General features: G+C 31.7%; 1 pseudogene; it reads right to left on the bottom strand.

Annotated features, from left to right (window-relative positions):
- Positions 1-16240, bottom strand: part of LOC149573098 (methylthioribose-1-phosphate isomerase-like) — a 107508-nt pseudogene extending 91268 nt beyond the window's left edge.
- Positions 16241-19613: the final 3373 nt, after the last annotated feature.

The raw sequence follows: 19613 nt of genomic DNA, 5'->3' as shown, positions 1-19613 counted from the left end.
AGTTCGCTGTATACACCGAGCTTAGTCAGTTAACACAGGAATTATTTTCTAAACAAATTTTTTCATGCAGGGTCGGCCAGTATTAGGATGTGAAAATTAATTACTTCTAGCCGACTATTGTAATTGTTTGAATAGTCAGTAATTCAAGCCGACTTAGATAATCTGAAAGGTATATATGGTCATTCAAGTTATGGATTAAAGGGTGCAATTGAAAAAGAGAAGTTATGAATGCGAATTATAGTATGAAGAGGCGAATGTTGAGAAAAGTCTGATGAAGGATCAGATGTGTTGAAGGAACTGCAAAGTTGTATTTGATCAGTAAGGATCAAGTCAAGCATAACAGAGATCTGCAATCAGCAAAGATAAGTTGCACATTATATTAGGTTATTTCATTGTTTCTTTCTAACCATTGTAACAGTGTATTCAAAATCTCTTAACAGAGTTGGTTTAACAACCATTCAATAAATCCTCTAACAAGGTGACAGTTCAGTTGAATTGTTCTAAAGACCTCTAGCAAGGCCACTCCTAACAGGGTGATTAAATCCTTTAACAGGGTCACACCTAACAGTGTATTTTTGTAACCTTTAACAGGGTTGGCTCCTAACAGGGCTCACTTCAGAAGAGTGAAAAAGTTACATTGGTAGTTTTTCCCATACTGGGTTTCCACGTTAAAACTGGTGTCTCATGTGTTCTTAATTACTGAATTACTTTGTGCATGATAACATATTAGTTCTTAATATTTATCATTTGCTGCATTATCAAGTTTCAGCATTTTATTAATCAGATCAAGGGTATATTTAGACATCTTAGGGACTGTGAAAATTTATGGAATAACTGATTCACCCCCTCCCCCTCTCAGTTACTCTATTCTCATTTCCAACACTTCTAACTTGGTTGAACTTGAATTTCTCACTGACATATGTGCTCAGTGTATATAGAACTATTCGACATACATTATGCTCAGTATAAATGTCTCATACTTAATTCTTCAAACTTATCTTTTCTTGGGAAATATATTATGGCTTAATGACAGTGTTTACCAACCAATACCTTATGCTCTCATCAACTAACTATTTGGCACTAATGAAAACATGAATGTTCATAAGAGTAACAATCCGACCCCATCCACATAGTAGGCCCTATTGAACTCTATCTGGCATAATGATGCAACCAATAAATCTTTCTATAACATGTGGTAGGATATATATATATATATCCCTATATTACATAGTCCCAACTAATGGATCTATCCAAAATTGTGTTATCCTAAAAGACACATTGCAATGGCTCAATCCCTAGCCTCAGTTGTGCATTGTACTCGATCCTTACCCCATGTATTGAAATTTGAAGAATCATGTAGATGTCCTCTAAGGTGATGGCCATCTCTCTAGTGGGTTAGTGGAAGGTATTCATCTCACTATGGAACTCTCCACCAAAGCTATCAATAGGTCATGATTAACCCAAATGTCAAGTATATCATAGAAATGTGAGAACCTTGGGATATCTATATACACTACCTTGATCTATGATAGCTAATGGATTAGAGCCTGAGTTGGAAGGTGTGTCAACCAGAACTCAATGTTTGGTAGTTTGACCTGGACAAACAAAAAAATAGCAACACCTATCAGTAACTAATCAAAATAAGCTCAAAACATATTGAACACTATGAAATGAACACTTGAAATATGCTAAACAAACACAAGAAACTATATGAAAAACCAAAACAAGAAAATCATAAGTCTAACTATGATAAATTTTCTCTTTGTTTTTGTATGAGGAAATAGGAAATTCAAAAATGACATGGAGGCTTGTATAAGTCAAGATCAAGTAGCAGACGAGGGTTTGTCCTTTTATGTTGAGGATTCTCAACGGATAAGACAAGTAAACCCTCCATTTGGGGCACCCCAAATGAGAGGTGGGTGGCCCTAAGATGAGATAGAATAAGCCATAGAATGAGAAAAATAAACCGATAGGAAGGTTTCCCATTGCATGAGATGAGGAAAGGGCCTTGTAATAGAAGAAAACACAAAAATACAACTAAAAATGTGCAAAATATTTTTATTTTTATTTTTTTGTAAGAAAAGGAATGTTAATAATTAAGTATTTGAAATTGAATAATAAAGCAAAAATAAGGAGAGGGAATAGAGAATTTTTTTATTTATGTTTTTATGTCTAATCAACCAAATTGATTCTTTTGGGTTCCAGCTAAAGATGGTAAATATTCTATTAAAGTATGATACTTAGCTCTCCAATTCAACCAGTTTAATCAAATCACATATCGTGCATTTGAATTCTATTGGAATAGCTTAGTTCTTCCAAAAGTAGGATGCTTTGCATGGCTTGTATTAAAGAACCAAAATTTAACTAGTGATCGTCTTCATAGATTGAACATTTTAAAAAATATTTAAAATGTTCAACTAAAACAAAGAAATTTTGTATCAAAAAGAAGGTTTTCATTGACTCACCGAGGGTGGGTAGTTTGGTGGGAAGTTGTGCCACCTCTAAAGCTTGAAATGATGTGTATGAATAGGGACCACCATTTTCTCCCAGAGCTTCAATCACCAAAGTCAAAAGTAAAAAATGAATTGCAAAAGACCCCTTTAGCCCTTTATATATGTTTTGACATAATTTTTAGAAGTTCTTTGATTAGCACAAAAATCATTCCAGTACCTAATTTGATGGTCCCAAGTCCATTTTTGGGATCAAAATCAAAATGAAAATTTGACATCTCTAAATAGCACAAAATCGTGATTTAAAATTTTGGGACCAACATGATAAAAAACCTATGTAGCTATCATTTTGGCACAACATTCATCACAGAATATCATTAAACCAAAATTTTCTTGCAAATTTCAACTTTTTCACCAAAAGTCAACTTTTCTCAAACTTGGTCAAATAGGGTCTAAAATATCATCAAGTGGACTCCACTTCTTCTACAAATTGTTCCAAATATGTTCCAATCTATTCTCCAGTCTTTTGACTCCTCGATTGCATCTTTGACTCCAATACAATTGCTTTGTGTAACCCTTCTTCATTATCATCTTTCAATTTCACTCCCAAGGGGGTAGGATGAATGCCTCTTTATATTAACCAAATCTTCAAAAAAAAATCAATCTGATGAGAAATTCAAAGTTCTCATTGTTAAGGGATCTCATCTCTAGGGGTGTATTAGATTCTCATAATCCATATCAATCCAGTATTGTCCTATCTATTGATCAAGTGCTTAATTTCAGTTAAGACCCATACCAAGCCAAATTATTTCTATCAACTCATGATAGTCATCATATTTCAATGGACATATGTTTAGTTACCCTACTAAATTTCTAAGGATTGATCTTCATTCGGGAGATGTTCCTAATTTTTAATGGACAAATGTTTAGTTTCGTGTAATCTAATTCAATTGAATTTCTAAGGATTGGTCTTTATTCTGGATATGATCTTGATTTCAATGGGTAGACATTCAATTTCTTGTAATCCATATCAACTTAATTTTTGAGGATTGATATTCATTCTCGAGATGTTCCTTATTATGAACTATCCTTAGCTCTTTCTTCAATCTGACCAATATGAACTCCTTCCTAAGAAAGTAAGAGATGGGAGTAAGCATAGACACTAGTGAAAACCAAAGATTTGATTATTGATTTGGATACAATTGTCACCTATGACACCAAAACCGATTTGATAAGTCAATTGAATAAAAAATTTGACAACATTGAATACAATTCAAGGACATTGAGAAGGTAGTAGTGAAGATATTTGAAGGGAAATAGTTGGAAAAGGTCATGAATCTTCTTGGGATGAGATAGATATCATTGGCTGAGGTCATAGAAATAATGGTTGAAGCATAAAGAAAATCACACCAGTGTTGCAAAATGTTTTAGATCCATCTACATTCCTTCCTGACTTGGATAAAACTATGAGCTTAAGAAAATATAAAGAACATTTGACACTGTGACTGGTTCAACAAATATACAATGCAGGTTCAAGAGAAAATTCACCTCATCAATAGAATAAAGGTTGACTAAGAAAATATAACACTCAAGATCTTATAAGTTCATTGTTTCCTATCACCCCTGGTAGGAACTATTCAAGAGCACATAAATGATGTTGAAATATACATTTCCAAGGAAATAATGAGTATATTGGATGGTTTGAAGAACATCTGGTAGATAGGTTGTGAGCATTGTATTGCTACACTTTGTCATTGATGACAAAAGGGGGGATATTAAGAAGGAGAGAGAGGAGAGGAAGATAGGGGAGGAAACAAATAAAATCATATAGAACAGATTAGGGGGGAATACAAAAAGAAGAATAGGGGCAAGCAGAATGGGGGAGCATAGATCAAGAAAAGGATGCAGATTCGTGCAGAAAAGAAACAAGGTAGAGAAGGTTATGTTAAGGAGGACTCCCATTAGATTTACAACTAATTCCACACTAGTATAAGAGTCTTCTATTGGTGTTGTCAAAGGAATGAATGAAGGAAATATCTAAAGCCCACATATTCTAACAAATGATCAATGGTGGTTAGAGGTTTCACCATCAATGCCAAAGGGGGAGACTATTGTACTTACAAGTCACACTAGCATGATGATTGGAGATTTGCAATGTTGATTACATAGCATCTCATGGTGTTGTCATTGATTGGAAAATGAGGAACAAAGGAAGATGAGGATGTAAATATTGGATAAAAATCAATAAATACTTACATTGGTTAGATTGAAGAAAGAGCTAAGGATGGTTCATAATAGGAAAACAAGTTAAGTGAATGGTTAGAGGTAGTGAACACGCATGATGAGTCACTAATGATGTGACATTTTCATAAGACAACGGGGAATCTTGATGTGATATTACAAATAGTTTTGAGCTTTTGTAACAGTAAAGAATTGATGCTACATATAGGTATGTAGGATGATTGGTAAGCCTACTAGTCTAGACCCCTAATCATAAGTGTTATAGGCTTTATGTGACTAGCTTATGTATGGTATTCAAAATTTGGACACATTAAAATTGAGCCATATGTTTTAGGGTTTTGGCACCTAGGTTTTGGAGAATGTATAATGTGTAAACTTCATTTTTGAAGTTATTGTTCAAGATTGAAATGTGAGAGACTAAAGGAGAATAGATTTGTAGAGTAGAGAGCTAAGGAACAATAGATTGGTAACTGGAGACAAAGTCGAACATACAAGAGAGAATGGTGATACAATTATGATCATAGGGCATGCCAGGACAAAGAGAGTAAATCAAGAGATCTTCAAGGTATACTCAATAGATCTAAAAGGTAAGGTGTGCTACTTATTTTGATTAACCATATTGATTTCTTTCTTACCATTACAACCATCGAGTAAGCTCTTGATCGAGAATGCTTTATGAGAAAGTATTTTTTAAATCCTCTAATAAGGTACCTTCTAGAAGGACTATTGTAAATACTTTAACAATGTATCTTTGAAAAGATTTTGCAATCCTCATAGATTAGCACCATTCATAATTGGATGTGTTCTTAGAAAGAATAGTTGTAGCCTTTAACAAGTCACCCTTTTATCTATAGTAAAAGACTAGTGGGTATATCACTCCCACCATGATTTTCTTCCTCTCATTGAGGGTTTCCATGTACAAAACTCATGATTCATTGATGTGTGCATTTTTGTGTGAGATTGTATGATTTTACTTTGTTTCTTTTCTTATTGATCTACTAGGAAAGAAACTAGCAATTAAGATATTTGGTTTGATAGATCAATAGACCAATTTAAAAGCCCCCACTTAGTACCAGTTTGGCATAATAGGATCAAATGACAAGCAATATCAACCAGTTATAGGTCGTAATGAGGTACCAAAATTGAATCATGATAAAACATATGGTCGGGAAAATACTATTAAGCATTAGATAAAGTCAAGATAGATACTAGAGAAATAACTTCGTACATGTGGCACCCATTTTCCATGTTTTCACCATGGTATTTTCCCAAAGTGCTTGTTTCTCAAGGTTTCACTTTTAGACAAATAATTTATCTCTATTGATTTTGTTTGCATTTCCAAGACGCCTATTTGTCAAGTGTTCATCAAGGCAATTACTTTTTTATTTTTTATTTTTTCATATTATTTTAGAATTGTTTCATTTTTTCTATTCTTCATGACATTTTTTACTTTTTTAATATTCTTTTCAAACTATTTTCTCTTTTTAAGGATATTTTTCAATCTCTTTTTAAGGATCATGTGTAATACTTTTAAAGTTCAATGTTGTTCACTACCTCTAGCAATGGTTTTCACTTTGGTGTTGCAAGTTGATAAATGCTAGACCCATAGACTGCAGTAACTATATAGGGTTCTTCCTAGTTAGGTTCAAACTTTCCAAGATTTTCTCTATGCTATTAGTTCTTTTGGTTCATCATAGGTACCAAATATTTGATCTCAAAGTGGCAACCTCAAACTTTCTTGATTTAACATATCTTGAGGTAGATTTGGTATGCTTGTAAATAGACCAAGTCATCTTGTTTCCACTCATCTAGCATTTAAATCTCATACAATATAGAAATTCTATAGTTTTCATCATCAATGATGTGTTGCAATGATACTCTTAAAGATGGGATTTCAACCTCAAGGGGTAAAATGACCTCAACACCATAAATAAAAGAGTATGGAGTGCCACCATTAGGTTGTGAATACTGGTTCTATAGAACAAATAGATGTATTCAATTGTAGATGCTAGTCTCACTTAGAGTTGTTGATATTCTTTTGAAGGATTTTGTCTATTATTTTGCTGGATGCTTCATCCTAACCATAAAATCTCATTTGGTTACAAAATTTTCCTACTTTTTCATACTATTTTGAGACCAGTATTCACTTGATTTTTTATTTTGTAGAAACATATGTTTATAGATTGACATAAGATACATGAGGTGATTATTATTTAAAGGGTACTAGCTCAATGGAAGGGTTCCCACTTTACAAGTTGGAGGTTGGTGGTTGAATTTTATCATGCCCTAATATGGCTAAATATATGATTAAATTAATGTCTGAATAAATCACTATATATATCACTGAGTAGATGACTACCATGACTAAATCAATGACCAAAATTAATGACTAAATTATTTTATTTGTAAATTTAGACACACTATAAATGACTACAAATAAACTACTAATAGTCACATTACTAATTTTTATTTATTTATGTGCAATTTCTTGTACTTTATGTAGTCACATATTATTGTTTTTATATGAGTGACCTTCTTTGTAATTGTGTTAGATACTAATGTCATCAAATCCAATAAATAGGGAATGAATGTCCTCAATTGTATCTTGGTAAAACCATCTAGAGGTCCTAGTCCCTTTAGTAGCTTAAATTAAGAATTGATAATCCCCTTCAATTACCAAATTTTGAATGTCAATCGAGAGGGAAAATTTGAGTCCTCATAAAAAAAGGTCATGCCCTCAGTTTGATTACTAGTAGAGTCTTGTAAATGACTAGTATAAGAAATAATATGACATTCATTATGGTTCCTAATTATACCTTCACTAGTAACCAACCATTTCTTGCAATACAATGAAAATTGAGCATACACCAAGAAAAGATAGGGGTTTTCCAAAGGGTGTTAGATTTTATAATCTTCTTGGAATTATAAAATTTCTTGAATTTTTTTGAAAGTTTCTAAGATTTAGCCATACTATTGTCCCATAATAAAGGTGGTTTGGTAGGGATTTTCCATATCTACTAATAAATATATTACCCAAAAGGAGTTTGATAAACATAATACACACATCATTAACACTCTACTCCTTTTCTTTCCATAGGCACTAGTAAATATGTGGATGGATTAATTTCTAGAGTTATTTTGTAATGAGTGATGATAAGGACTTCTCCACTTGGGAAAATTTCTTGAAGGTCACCTTGAAAAATCGAATTGATATTCAGTTTTTGGAGAATGTGTTTGTAGACGTATAAATTAAATTTATAGTGCATGAAAATGTAGGATATAGTTTCACAACCTTGCTTGCATAAAGGGCATCAATTTAGGAGTTGGAATCCTCTCTTCTTTAGATTATCAAGAGTTAGGATTTTTCCATACAAGGATACCCATTAGAAAAAGTTTATTTTCAGGATTAGGTGAACATTCCAAACCCTTTTCCAAATATTAGAGTCACCATTGGTTATTAACATCGTGATGTAAGATGTTATGACCGAGAAGGTTCTAGAGGGCTGCATGAACCATACTAGTCTACCATCTCTAGGAAGTAAATGGAGTTTGACCCTCTTCAAGGGGAGTTTGATATTAATAACCTTAGGGCTGAGGTTAGGTATACAATTGAAGCTTTGTTCAAGATTAAACCAATCCCCCTCAGGGGTAAAGTAAATGGATCCAAAGATATATTTAACATGTCTCGTGAGGGATCATATTCAATATCTATAAAAGGCTTATTTCCCAGCCATTTTTCATCCCATAATTTGATTGTCTAAACATTAATAATCAACCATTTGCGACCCTCCTTAAGAAGGGATATGTACATTTCATAGAGCCCAAAAGAAGACCATCTATTCCTAGACCCTATGAAATCATTCATAATTTAGATACTTGGATCTTATTATTCTACACCAATTTGCCTTACCTATTGTCAGATTTCACCTCATTTTAACTTAAGAAGAGCTTTTTTCAGATTCACAACTTTTGTAATTCCCAATCTACCTTGATATTTTAGGTGACAAATATTGTCCTAGTTGTTCATTTTTTTCTTCTCCTTTGTACTAACCCACAAGAAGGCTATTTAGGTCTCTCAAGCTTCTCAGCCAAGGATCTAGTAATTTTGAATAGGGGGAGAAAGTACTTAGAAATTTTGTAGAGGAAAGAAGCAAGAAATCGAAGCTTATTAGAATTAATGAGAAGCATACCCTTCCATATAGAAAGCTTCTTTTGGATTCTTTCAAGAATTTCATTCAAAAATGTCGAGGTAACTTCCTTAATAGTGAGGGGGAAAATCCATTTTAATTTGAAGATCCATTTTGGTGTTGAAGAATTTTTTTAAACTTTTCTAGTATATTTTAATGCATTAACTTGAGGCACAACTTGAATAGTTCTAAAGGAGGCCCTCATATTCTTTGGCTTCACCAACTAAAGACCTTCCAAAGAGGTATCATCCACAAATTATTGATAAATGAAGGGAATAGGTTGGTTTGTTACCCTATATTTTGTTACCGGTGGATAGATTCAAGAAATTCATGTTAAGAACCTTAGCAATCATTATGAACAAATGAGGAGATAAGGAATCTCCCTTCCTAATACCATTGACAACTTTTTGAAATCCCTAGGTAACACCATTTATAAGAACAGATTATTGGACAATCTCAACATAGATCTCAATAACACTAACAAGTTTACAAATAAATATTTTCTTAGCTAAAACGTTATAGAGGATGAAGACTTAACTTTATCATAATCCTTAGATATATCTAGTTTGAGGGTCATAATTTGTTTCCAACTTCTATCCATCAAATGGATTATTTGCAAGTAGCAATAAAAACATTAAGACTCCATTTATTGAGAATGAAGCCCTTTTGGTGTTCACTAATGTATTTGTGCAATAGGGGTTTTAATTTATTTACCATCACTTTAGAGAATATATTATAAATAGTATTATAAAGACTTATAGGTCTAAAGTTGAGCATTAACTTTGACTCAAAATTTTTGGGGACAATTGAAATGCTAGTGTTGCTTAAATTGCTTAGCATATTCCATATTTTAAAGAAGCCCCTAGTATCCATTATCACATAATAGCTGACAACATCTTATAAAAATTGAGCCGATAGGAAAGTATAATTTTACTATAGGCTTTGAGTATGCATATAGGCTCAATTAAATTATACTTTCCTATAGGCTTTGAGTATGCATACTTTGATTTATGTTTGTGTTTACTTTGTGATATTTTTTATTTCTTATTTTTAATCAATAAAGTACTAAATTATATTTGTGATCATAATTTTAAAATTAATAATAATAATGTCTAATAATTTTTCAATCTCGTGAACTTCGAGTGTATAACAATAAATATAATAACATAAAAATAATAACTATTAATATATTTATAAAAGCAATAAATGTAATATTATAATCTTAACAATAGAACAATAGTTTGATTAACAATATGATAATAAATGAGTAATTTCAAAAAATTAGTTATTAGTGTACAAGTTTAGAAAATATTTATTGTAAATAGAAAATATTAAGAATATTGAATATTGATTCTTAAATATATTAAGAATATTAAATAAAGAATATTTATTTTAAATTTATTCATTACTTTAATTTACAATTGTTGATTTTCGTAGTATTTTAAATTAATCGCTTACTTTACTTTTTAAATTTTTTAATTAATTTATTTTAAAAATATTCTTTTACATTACATTTCAAATTAAAATCCAAAAGCTTATGTGAAATATTATTATTCTACTAAGTTCAAAGACATGTCCTTTTTTTAACATAGCTAAATTAATGTACAAACAAATTTTTATATTTTTATTTAACAAGACACATAGTAATTGTCCATAATGCATTACTATTGTTCTCTATTTATGTAATTTACTATTCTCAATCAAATTACAACTCTATCATTTAAAACAGATATAATTTAATAATTGTGCTCTACTATTAATTAATGACAACTACTAGCCACTACATGGCACTTGCTTATTTAGTGTGCTAAGAACCTTTATTTTTAGAGAAAAATTAGCAATCAGATTAATTTTTCAATTTATGGATACTATATTATCTTATAATTTTTTGTGTTAAAAAAATAAAAAAATTAAGCAATTCAAAATACATGAGTACTTTCAATAAATAAAAATTAAAATTAAATATTAAGAACTATTTTATAAAGACACCCATAAGAAACCATCAAAATCTATTCAAAAAATTGAGATACATTAACACCTATCATTCTAGCCAACCAAACAATGTTGACAATACACAACTAAAGATAGATAAGTCTACCATTACCAATCTTGAAATATATCTACTTAGTGTTATTCGTCTATTAATTTGACCAATTAGAGTAAAGAATTAAACTTTTGTCCAAAACTAGTATGAGCCATATTTAGTTTATATTTCACAAAATTATACACAAGGACCGAATTTTTTTTTTTCCAATTTTAATTCTAGAATAATTTTATAGTATTTAAGTTGTCTAATTATATCTATATATTTAAATATATTAGTAATTGTTATATTAAATATTTTTAAATTTAAATTAGAAATTATTAATAATTTAATTTATTTACAAGATTATATTTTCAAAAAAAAAATATTAAATATAATTTCTATTGGCTTATTGTTGCAAGCACAAAAGCATGCAACTACTAGTGGGTAGTCAATTTTGCATGATGGTGCAAAGTACAAGACCACTAAACGAGGCTTTGTGGTGACACATGAAAAAATTGAAGAAAACTACAAGCTATATTCAAGAAGCCATTTTACAAAAGGTCTGTGGCTAATGATGCTATTGTTTGTGTATAACATTTATGGTGGAGCAACAAAAAATTCATTATTATATTTTTAGAAACATTTCCATGTGGTTCCTGATAGTTGCATGGTTATTTGCTCCATTCTTGTTTAACCCATCGAGGTTTAAATGATAAAAGATTGTTGATGATTGAGAAGATTGGAGCAAATGAATAAACAACCCATCGAGGTTTAAATGATAAAAGATTGTTGATGATTGAGAAGATTGGAGCAAATGAATAAACAACTTGGATAACATTGGTGTGCCTACAAATAAAAGTTGGGAGTTTTGGTGGGATGGGGATCAAGATCCTCTTTAGTGCAATATTCGGGATTTTTCTTTACTTAAGATTCTTTTATTACCAATATGGTATACAATTTGTAAATAGGAAACAAAAATCAAGACAAAATTGTTTCAATAAAATTTAGGTTGCAAAAATTATACTTTCCAAAACACTATCCCTAAGAATTCACAAACATTTGCTACAAACTGATCAAGTTGAGTACCCCAATGAAGCTCTGACACCTCAATAATATTAGGGGAGACCAAACTAGATGAAAGAGGAATCTGCCCATTCTAAGAGTCCCTCCAAAAATTAACTCTGCTACCATTATTAACTTCCCAAGAAACATATTTAACCACAATATCTTGTGAAGCTATCATGAAATCCCAAATAATCGAACATTTTGGAGGATCCAAAATAGAGAAGATTCTGGAAGGATCGTTGTTGTCCAAATATTTTTGTTGCATAATCTTGCACCAATTGGATTGAGGCTTGTAATACATTTGCCATACCAATTTCCCACCAAAGGCTTCATTTCTTTAAGTTAGGTCATGCACAGCTGCCCCTCCTACTTCAAGGATATGTGACATATCTTGTAGAGAAACAAGTGAGATTTTTTGAGAATCATTCATATTACCAGTCTAGAGGAAACCTTTAATTAATTTTTGGATTTGAAATAAAACTTTGGGGGGAGCTTTGAGAACAACAATAAAATAATTTGGAATTGCTACTAAACTGACTTAATCAGCAAAACTGTACTAGCCAAAGACAACCATCTAACTTTCCAAGCCATAATTCTGCTCTGAATACGCTGAATGATTGAAGACCAATAACAAGATTTATTTGAACCCATAAAGAAAGGAATTCCCAAATATATGGATGGTAAAAAAATAAACTTTAAAACCCAAAATTTGATTGATTTTGTTAGATAGCATTTTATTTGTATTGAAAAAATATATTTTTGACTTTTGTGCATTAATGGCTTGGCCGAAAACTGCTGAGTAAAGATTGAGAACATGTTTAATTTGTTGAGCCTCCTGGACATTTGATAATCCAAATAATAATGTATCATCTGCAAAAAGGGAATGTGTGATAGAAATATTTGTACCCGAGATATGAGCACCATGCCACTTGCTGATCTCATGTTGATGTAAAATAGTCCTACTAAAAGCTTCAGCCATAATGATGAAAAGAATTGGAGATAATGGATCTCCCTGTCTGACCCCATGTGTAGATGAGAAAAAACCCATTGGCTTATCATTTATTACCACTGAGAACCAAGCACCCAAGATACATGCCCTAATCCACTTGCACCAATTTTTAGAGAAACACGTTTTGATAAGCACTTGAAGCAAAGAGTTCCAACAAACTTTGTCATATGCTTTCATCATATCAAGTTTTATTACAAAATTTGAGGACTGATTTGAATTTATAGAGTGAAGAACATCATGTGCCACTAAAGGTCCTTCCATAGTTTCTCTTCCTGAAATAAACCCACCTTGTTCCGGTGAAATGATGTGAGGAATAAAATGTTGCAATCATAGATAAATAGACTTAGATATAATCTTATATGATAGATTACATTAAAAAATTGGCCTAAAATCAGAAAATGTTTAAGGATCCTTGATATTAGGAATAACTAAAATATTTTTAGTTTTGAAGTACTTAAGTATGCTTCTTCTCTTCCTAGATTCTTCAACAGCTGCTAACAAATTCCAACCAATGATATCCTAGCAATTTTGATAAAAAAAAGCAGAAAAACCATTCGAACCAGGAGCTTTATCTGGAGGAAAAGAAAAAACCACCTTACAAATTTCTTGGATGGTAAAAGGTGCCATCAACATTTCATTATCTTGGGATGATATCATATTTGGAATAGATTCAAGAATCTCATTAACTTGTGAGGTAGTAGGAGAGGGCGAAGCATTAGGTGCAAGAAGATTCTTAAAATACTTAACCCCTTCATGTCAAATAAGGTTTTCGTTCATGATGAGATTACCTAAATTAGAATCTTTGATTTGAAATATCGAATTGGTCTCTCTTTTGTTTAGTTGAGGCATGAATTTTTTTTGTATTTTTGTTATTAATTAAGTTAATAAATATATTATTAAAAAAACATCTCGTGAATTAATTAAATAAAAGAGTTTAACTTAAAGATAAAGTTTTGTTTCTAATTTAGGTGTAATTATATTTATTTAAATTAATTTTTATTTTATTTTTGATCGGTAAATGGCCAAGGCCTTGATCTATATTATTAATTTAAAAGTAATTACAAAGCATATCTTCGTTCAAACGGGCACTGGTAGGAAAGAACGGAGAAGAAAACCTCCAGTCTTGCTCGGGACAAATGTCCTAAATTATTACAACTTTAAAAGGGGCATACCCCAGTGAAATTTTTTTCTTAATAATTACATGTAATTTGGGGGATGCCCCTGATAATTTACAACTTAAGAATTCCATAATTTTTGCCGAGTGATGCTAGGATAGCGATCAAGGGATTGATTATAATCTCTCATTTTACTTCCTGCATTCAACCATTTTTTATACTAGATATTCAAACAAAGGGTTAGTCGTTAATGAGAAAAGGCAAAACACTTAGATACCTATCAACATAAATGGCTAAAACATGTACACTAATTGAAAATAGTTAAGAAGGAAAGAAGAGAAACAAAGGCGTTGAACTAAACTATAAGAGGAATAGTAGTTAACTCTGCTAGACCATAAAGAAAGAATCTGAATGTATTCATAATCATCGACAATATGAGCCAAATTCGCATCATAAAAGTTTAAGAAAGGAGTCCCGAGCCATGATTGCTTTACTAAAATCATTACTAAACTTAAAGAAAATTCCAATTTAACCCACTATAACAGAGAAGAGCCTTTTCTATGAGATTGCCCAGCTAAAGCTTATAGAGGATGTTTTCTTAATTAATTAATAGATTTAAAGGGCCCATAATGAGAGGCTACATGGTAACCAAACATTATTGGAGTTGGCACCAGTGGCCAAAGTGAGGAGAAAGGCTTATCAAAAAATCAGTCGGGCAAAATTAGCGGGCTTAAAATTAGTCTTGATTTGGAAACAGAGTACGACCCAAATTGCAGATTAACTACTTACTACTAAATTGCATAAAATTCCAAGCAATGATATTACACTTAGGATGCAATTCGAAGAGTTTCCTAAGGATGGAAATTGACACTCAATTTTGAGGAAGCTAAAAAGTTACCAAGTACCAGATCTATGTAATCTCTATATACAAATTACCATTTGGTTCATGATATCCTCATAAGAATTGTCACGAACTATAGCTAAAACTAAAGCTGTTATTAAACATTTATTAAAGCTCTGAGTGTATAATTTTTGGGAATTTCATGGATTATTCGTACCATTGAATATCACATATACAGCAGAGAAAGTTATTAACTTAAATAGAAACAGAGACATTGGGCCTCACACTGCCCTATATTGACTTGAATCACTAGTAAGGAATTAAATCCATCTCTATTTAGATAGGATCTTAACAACATTTTAAGATTAATAAATACACAAAACTTCATCTGAATAACCTTATATCATATTTCATAATGTATTATCACATCATTTGCAACAAAGAACTTATCACCAATTTATAGACCCACATTTTATATGTAACATACTGATTTTCAAACTAAACATTTTTGCTAAAAACCAAAGGACACTCAGCTAAGCTATATTAGGCGTAATAACAAAATCGTTGTCATACTACATGCTAAAGATATCTATAGGGCTAAATATGACCAAAAAACTTGAATCTAACTAACCGGGCCTTTTCCTTCCTTCCAGAAAACAATGATCACATCCGCCATGTCATTTGGATGCTCCACTCGAAAATTGGGCGGAAACACATAGTCATGCTTCACCCTACTTGATTTCTTTGCATTTGGGGTACTGAACACGAGATCATCCAAATTGTCGAAAGACACCCCCGGCTTGATATAGGCGTTGTATCGGTGAAGATAGTCGAGGAGCCAATCTTTGTTTTCTTCTAAAATGATCCCTCACCAACGAAGGAGAAAATGCAGACTGGCCTCCATTTTGGGCCATTCTCTATAGAAGGCTAGGCTATCCTGAATGATCAGGGACTGGCGGCGAGGAGCGATAATTAAGTCTGGATGCCCTACAGGGAGACTCATATACCTTTCCGAAAGGGGAATCCTCCATTTTTCATCGATGCTAAACACGACTTCTTCCAAACCCTTTCTCCATGAAGGGACAAATAGGTCACGATAGAGCTTGACAATGTCATTCGCTTCTACTTTAGCTCTTACCAAGCATCCGATAAAGGACCCAATAATGTCACTATTGGTCCTCCAAGTATATTGATAGTCAAACACTTCCTCTCCCAGAGCTCTGCAGATAGCTAAATGTGTCATATCATCCCCCGGATATAGTATACGGTTCCACCTTTCTGGTTTCACCGATCCACAGAACGCCATAGTTCGACTTTCATGGGTGTGGAATACATAAATGTTGGATTCCATGTTTAAATCGAGAAATTGGGGATGGATATCTCAGAGGAGATCTTTTATGGATATCGAAGGGAAACTTCTAGACACAAACTAGAGGGATACCTAAAAGAAATAACCAAAGCTGACCTAAGCTAAGTACTTAAGGCGCATTGTCATCTAAGAGGGAAATCATTAAAAAAGATTACAATCTTACTACAAAATGCGGATTACGAAATAATGATGTGGAAAGTACCTAAAACTTGCAGACTATATGCTTCACACACTCATAAAAACTCACGAAAATCTACCGAGAGAATAATTAAAGGACGATGAGGCTAGAGCTTCTTATTTAGTGAAGTCACTAACTAAGAAGATAACTATATCCTACTTGGATGATATAATTAAAATAAACATACTAAAGAATATACTCAGTTTGATCCGTTATTAAAATGAGTTAGAGAATTATTATTGACTAGGAGAGAGTTGACTCCATCTGCTCCTAAATTTGCTAGTTTATCCGCCAATATATTACCTTCCCTGAATATATGAAAGATCCTATAATCTTCCAGTTTATCCAAAAGGGGAAGAATCTCTTCTAAATGTGATTTTAGGACCCAGTTGGGGGTAGATCTTTTTCTAACAACGTTAAGGATAATTTGAGAGTCGCCTTCAATGATAACTTTGGATAAATTAAGCTTAAGGCATAACTGAATCCCTTGATGAAGGGCCCTCTAGTTTTGCTATGTTATTTGAGGTAGGTTGGATAGACATTGATTTTTTAGCTATCCAAGATCCTACCTCATTGTTTATGATACAGCCAATACCTGCTACACCCGAGTTACCTCGCGCGGCTCCATCAAAATTCAGTTTGACCAATCCAAATGGCAGTGGCTCCCATTTGCAGATTTTCCTAGCCTCTATATTTTTCTTCAAATAGATAAGAGGAGGGTTGATCAGGTTCGACCAGTGTTTTTTCATAAGGCCATCCCAATTTGAAAAGGAACCTTCTTCTAACCTAAAATTATTTAAATGGGAGTTGACCAGTTCTACTATACTAGCTTCAATTTTGATCATGAGCTCTGCCAGTTTGAGTTCCAAACTCTGGAATATACGTCGATTCCTTTCTTTCCAGATTTCCCAAATAATGATAGAAGGGGAGATGTTCCACAGCTTACTATAGAAACCCTTAACTATTTTCATAGGCCAGCCAAAAAGTAGCTCAGTCAATGATTTTGGGAAAGGTGTCGACCAACCCAACATCCATTTGAGCCATTCCCAACAGTTTTGAGAATAGGAGCAGTTAAACAAAAGATGATCAGCATTTTCAATTAAATTAATAATTATTATTTAAGAGTTTTATTTTAAATAATAAACTCTGAATAATATTATTAGTTGAATGAATAAATATATTATTAAAACATCTCATAATTAACTAGAGAGAGAAAACATAAATTTAATAAAGTTATTTTAATTAAATTGCATAAATTGTATGCATGAAATTAAAATATAATAAATTAATAAGAGAGAGTAAGCAATTATTAAATAAAGTTTATTTTAATTAAATTGCATAAAACTTATGCATGAAATTAAAATATAATTAATTAATTAAAAAGAGAGCAAATAAATTTAATAAAGATATTTTATATCACAAAAAGCATGCATGAAAACATAAAATAAAATAAAAAATTTAAAAGATTAAAGATTTGATATTGTTTTATTGTGATTATTTAATTAATAATTATTAAATTAGAGTTGCATTTAAATAATGAGCTTTAATTATTCTTATTAATTTAAATAATAAACTATGCTTTAAATAGTGCTTACACTAATTAATAAGTCCAGAGGAAAAGAATATATAAAAGAATATTTTAATTTAAAAAAAATTTAAATGTGCATGAAAGAATTAAATTTAAAAGATTTGATTAAAGTTCTAATTTAGACATATTTATATTTATTTAATTTAATAATAATTTATTTAAGATTTTTATTTTTAATAAACTCTAAATAATATTATTAGTTAAATTAATAAATATTATATTAAAATTGTCACATGATTTAATAAGGGAGAGAAAGCTTTAATTTAATAAAGTTTATTTTAATTAAATTGCATATAGTGTGTACATGAAAATTAAAATATCATAATAAAAAACAAAGGGTTCTCGCATGATTGCATGATCAAAGCCTTGATTTGGAGGGAAAAACTCCTTATAAAGGAAATTAGAGCTCATTTCTAGACACACAGGTTTGGAGGAGCCAATTTCCAAAAAGAGGGTTTTCAAAGGAAAAGGAATATTCTTGTGTGTTTGTGCATTCATTGTTTAGCATTAGATCCAGGTAAGATCTTGTGGGTTTGTGCAGTATTTGCTCATTCTTTGAATTCCTATCTTCTTCGTGTCTGTTGTGTTCCTATTTTTAGAATTTCTTTGGGTTAAAACCCTTGTTTGAGAAAAATGATTTCCATTATAGAATTGTCTATGATTTAATCTAAAAACCTTTAGTAAATATTGAACTTTAAGGTTTTCAAAACCTAATGAATTATGATATTCACTTTTTTATGTGCTTCATGTGATGTGTGATTTACTGATGTTGGGGTTTTTGGGTTTGTCTTAGCTTTGGCCAATTAGGATTTTTACCAAAGGCTTGGGGGTTTGTTTTGTGATGTCATGATGATGTTTGTATACGATCTTTTATACTCAACCATGGTAATGTGTCTTGTATGCTCTATGAGGTGTTTTGATCTATTGATTGTTATTGTTTTTCAGTGTTCTTGTGTGAAACTGAGGTGAATGGTGTGACCTATCTGATATAACCTTTGAGTCTTTGATCAGTTGTATTTGGATTACTTTCCAGTCACTTTTATAGGACTGAGGTGTTTGTATGATTTGTTCTTAGTGATGTCATGTTATGACGTGGATTGGTTTATCTGTACTTGATTTTCAATCAATTCTATTAGGATGATTGGAGTGATGGAATATGTGATTATGATAAGTGTTTTTCAATACTTGTCAATTGCTTGTTTAAGAACTCATGTATGGTATGTGGTCTTTTGTGAACTTTTGATTTTACTGAACTTAGGGCATGTTATCTGTATGTTAAGTTTTGAAGTGGCTTGCAATGGAGGCCAAGGTCCAAAGTGGTTGCTAGGGTAACCCATTGTAGGTTGTTTAATAAGTGATAACATTTCATTAAATGGGTTTAAAATGAATTAACAAGATATTGTTACCATATAAAGTCACTAAGGGGCTAGAGGATTAAAAAACTACTCGGGTAACCTTAGAGTTGACTCGTTAGTATGCCTTGTCAGTATGAAAGGATACTAGTGCCGCATAGAGTCACTAGGGGGGCAGAGGATTAAAAGACT

This window comes from Cupressus sempervirens, chromosome 2 (assembly GCF_028749045.1).
Source record: "Cupressus sempervirens isolate cs-2001-9-10 chromosome 2, ASM2874904v1, whole genome shotgun sequence".
NCBI classification, from domain to species: Eukaryota; Viridiplantae; Streptophyta; class Pinopsida; order Cupressales; family Cupressaceae; genus Cupressus; species Cupressus sempervirens.
Note: the sequence above shows the minus strand (reverse complement) of the source record. Positions and strands in the feature narration are given on the sequence as shown.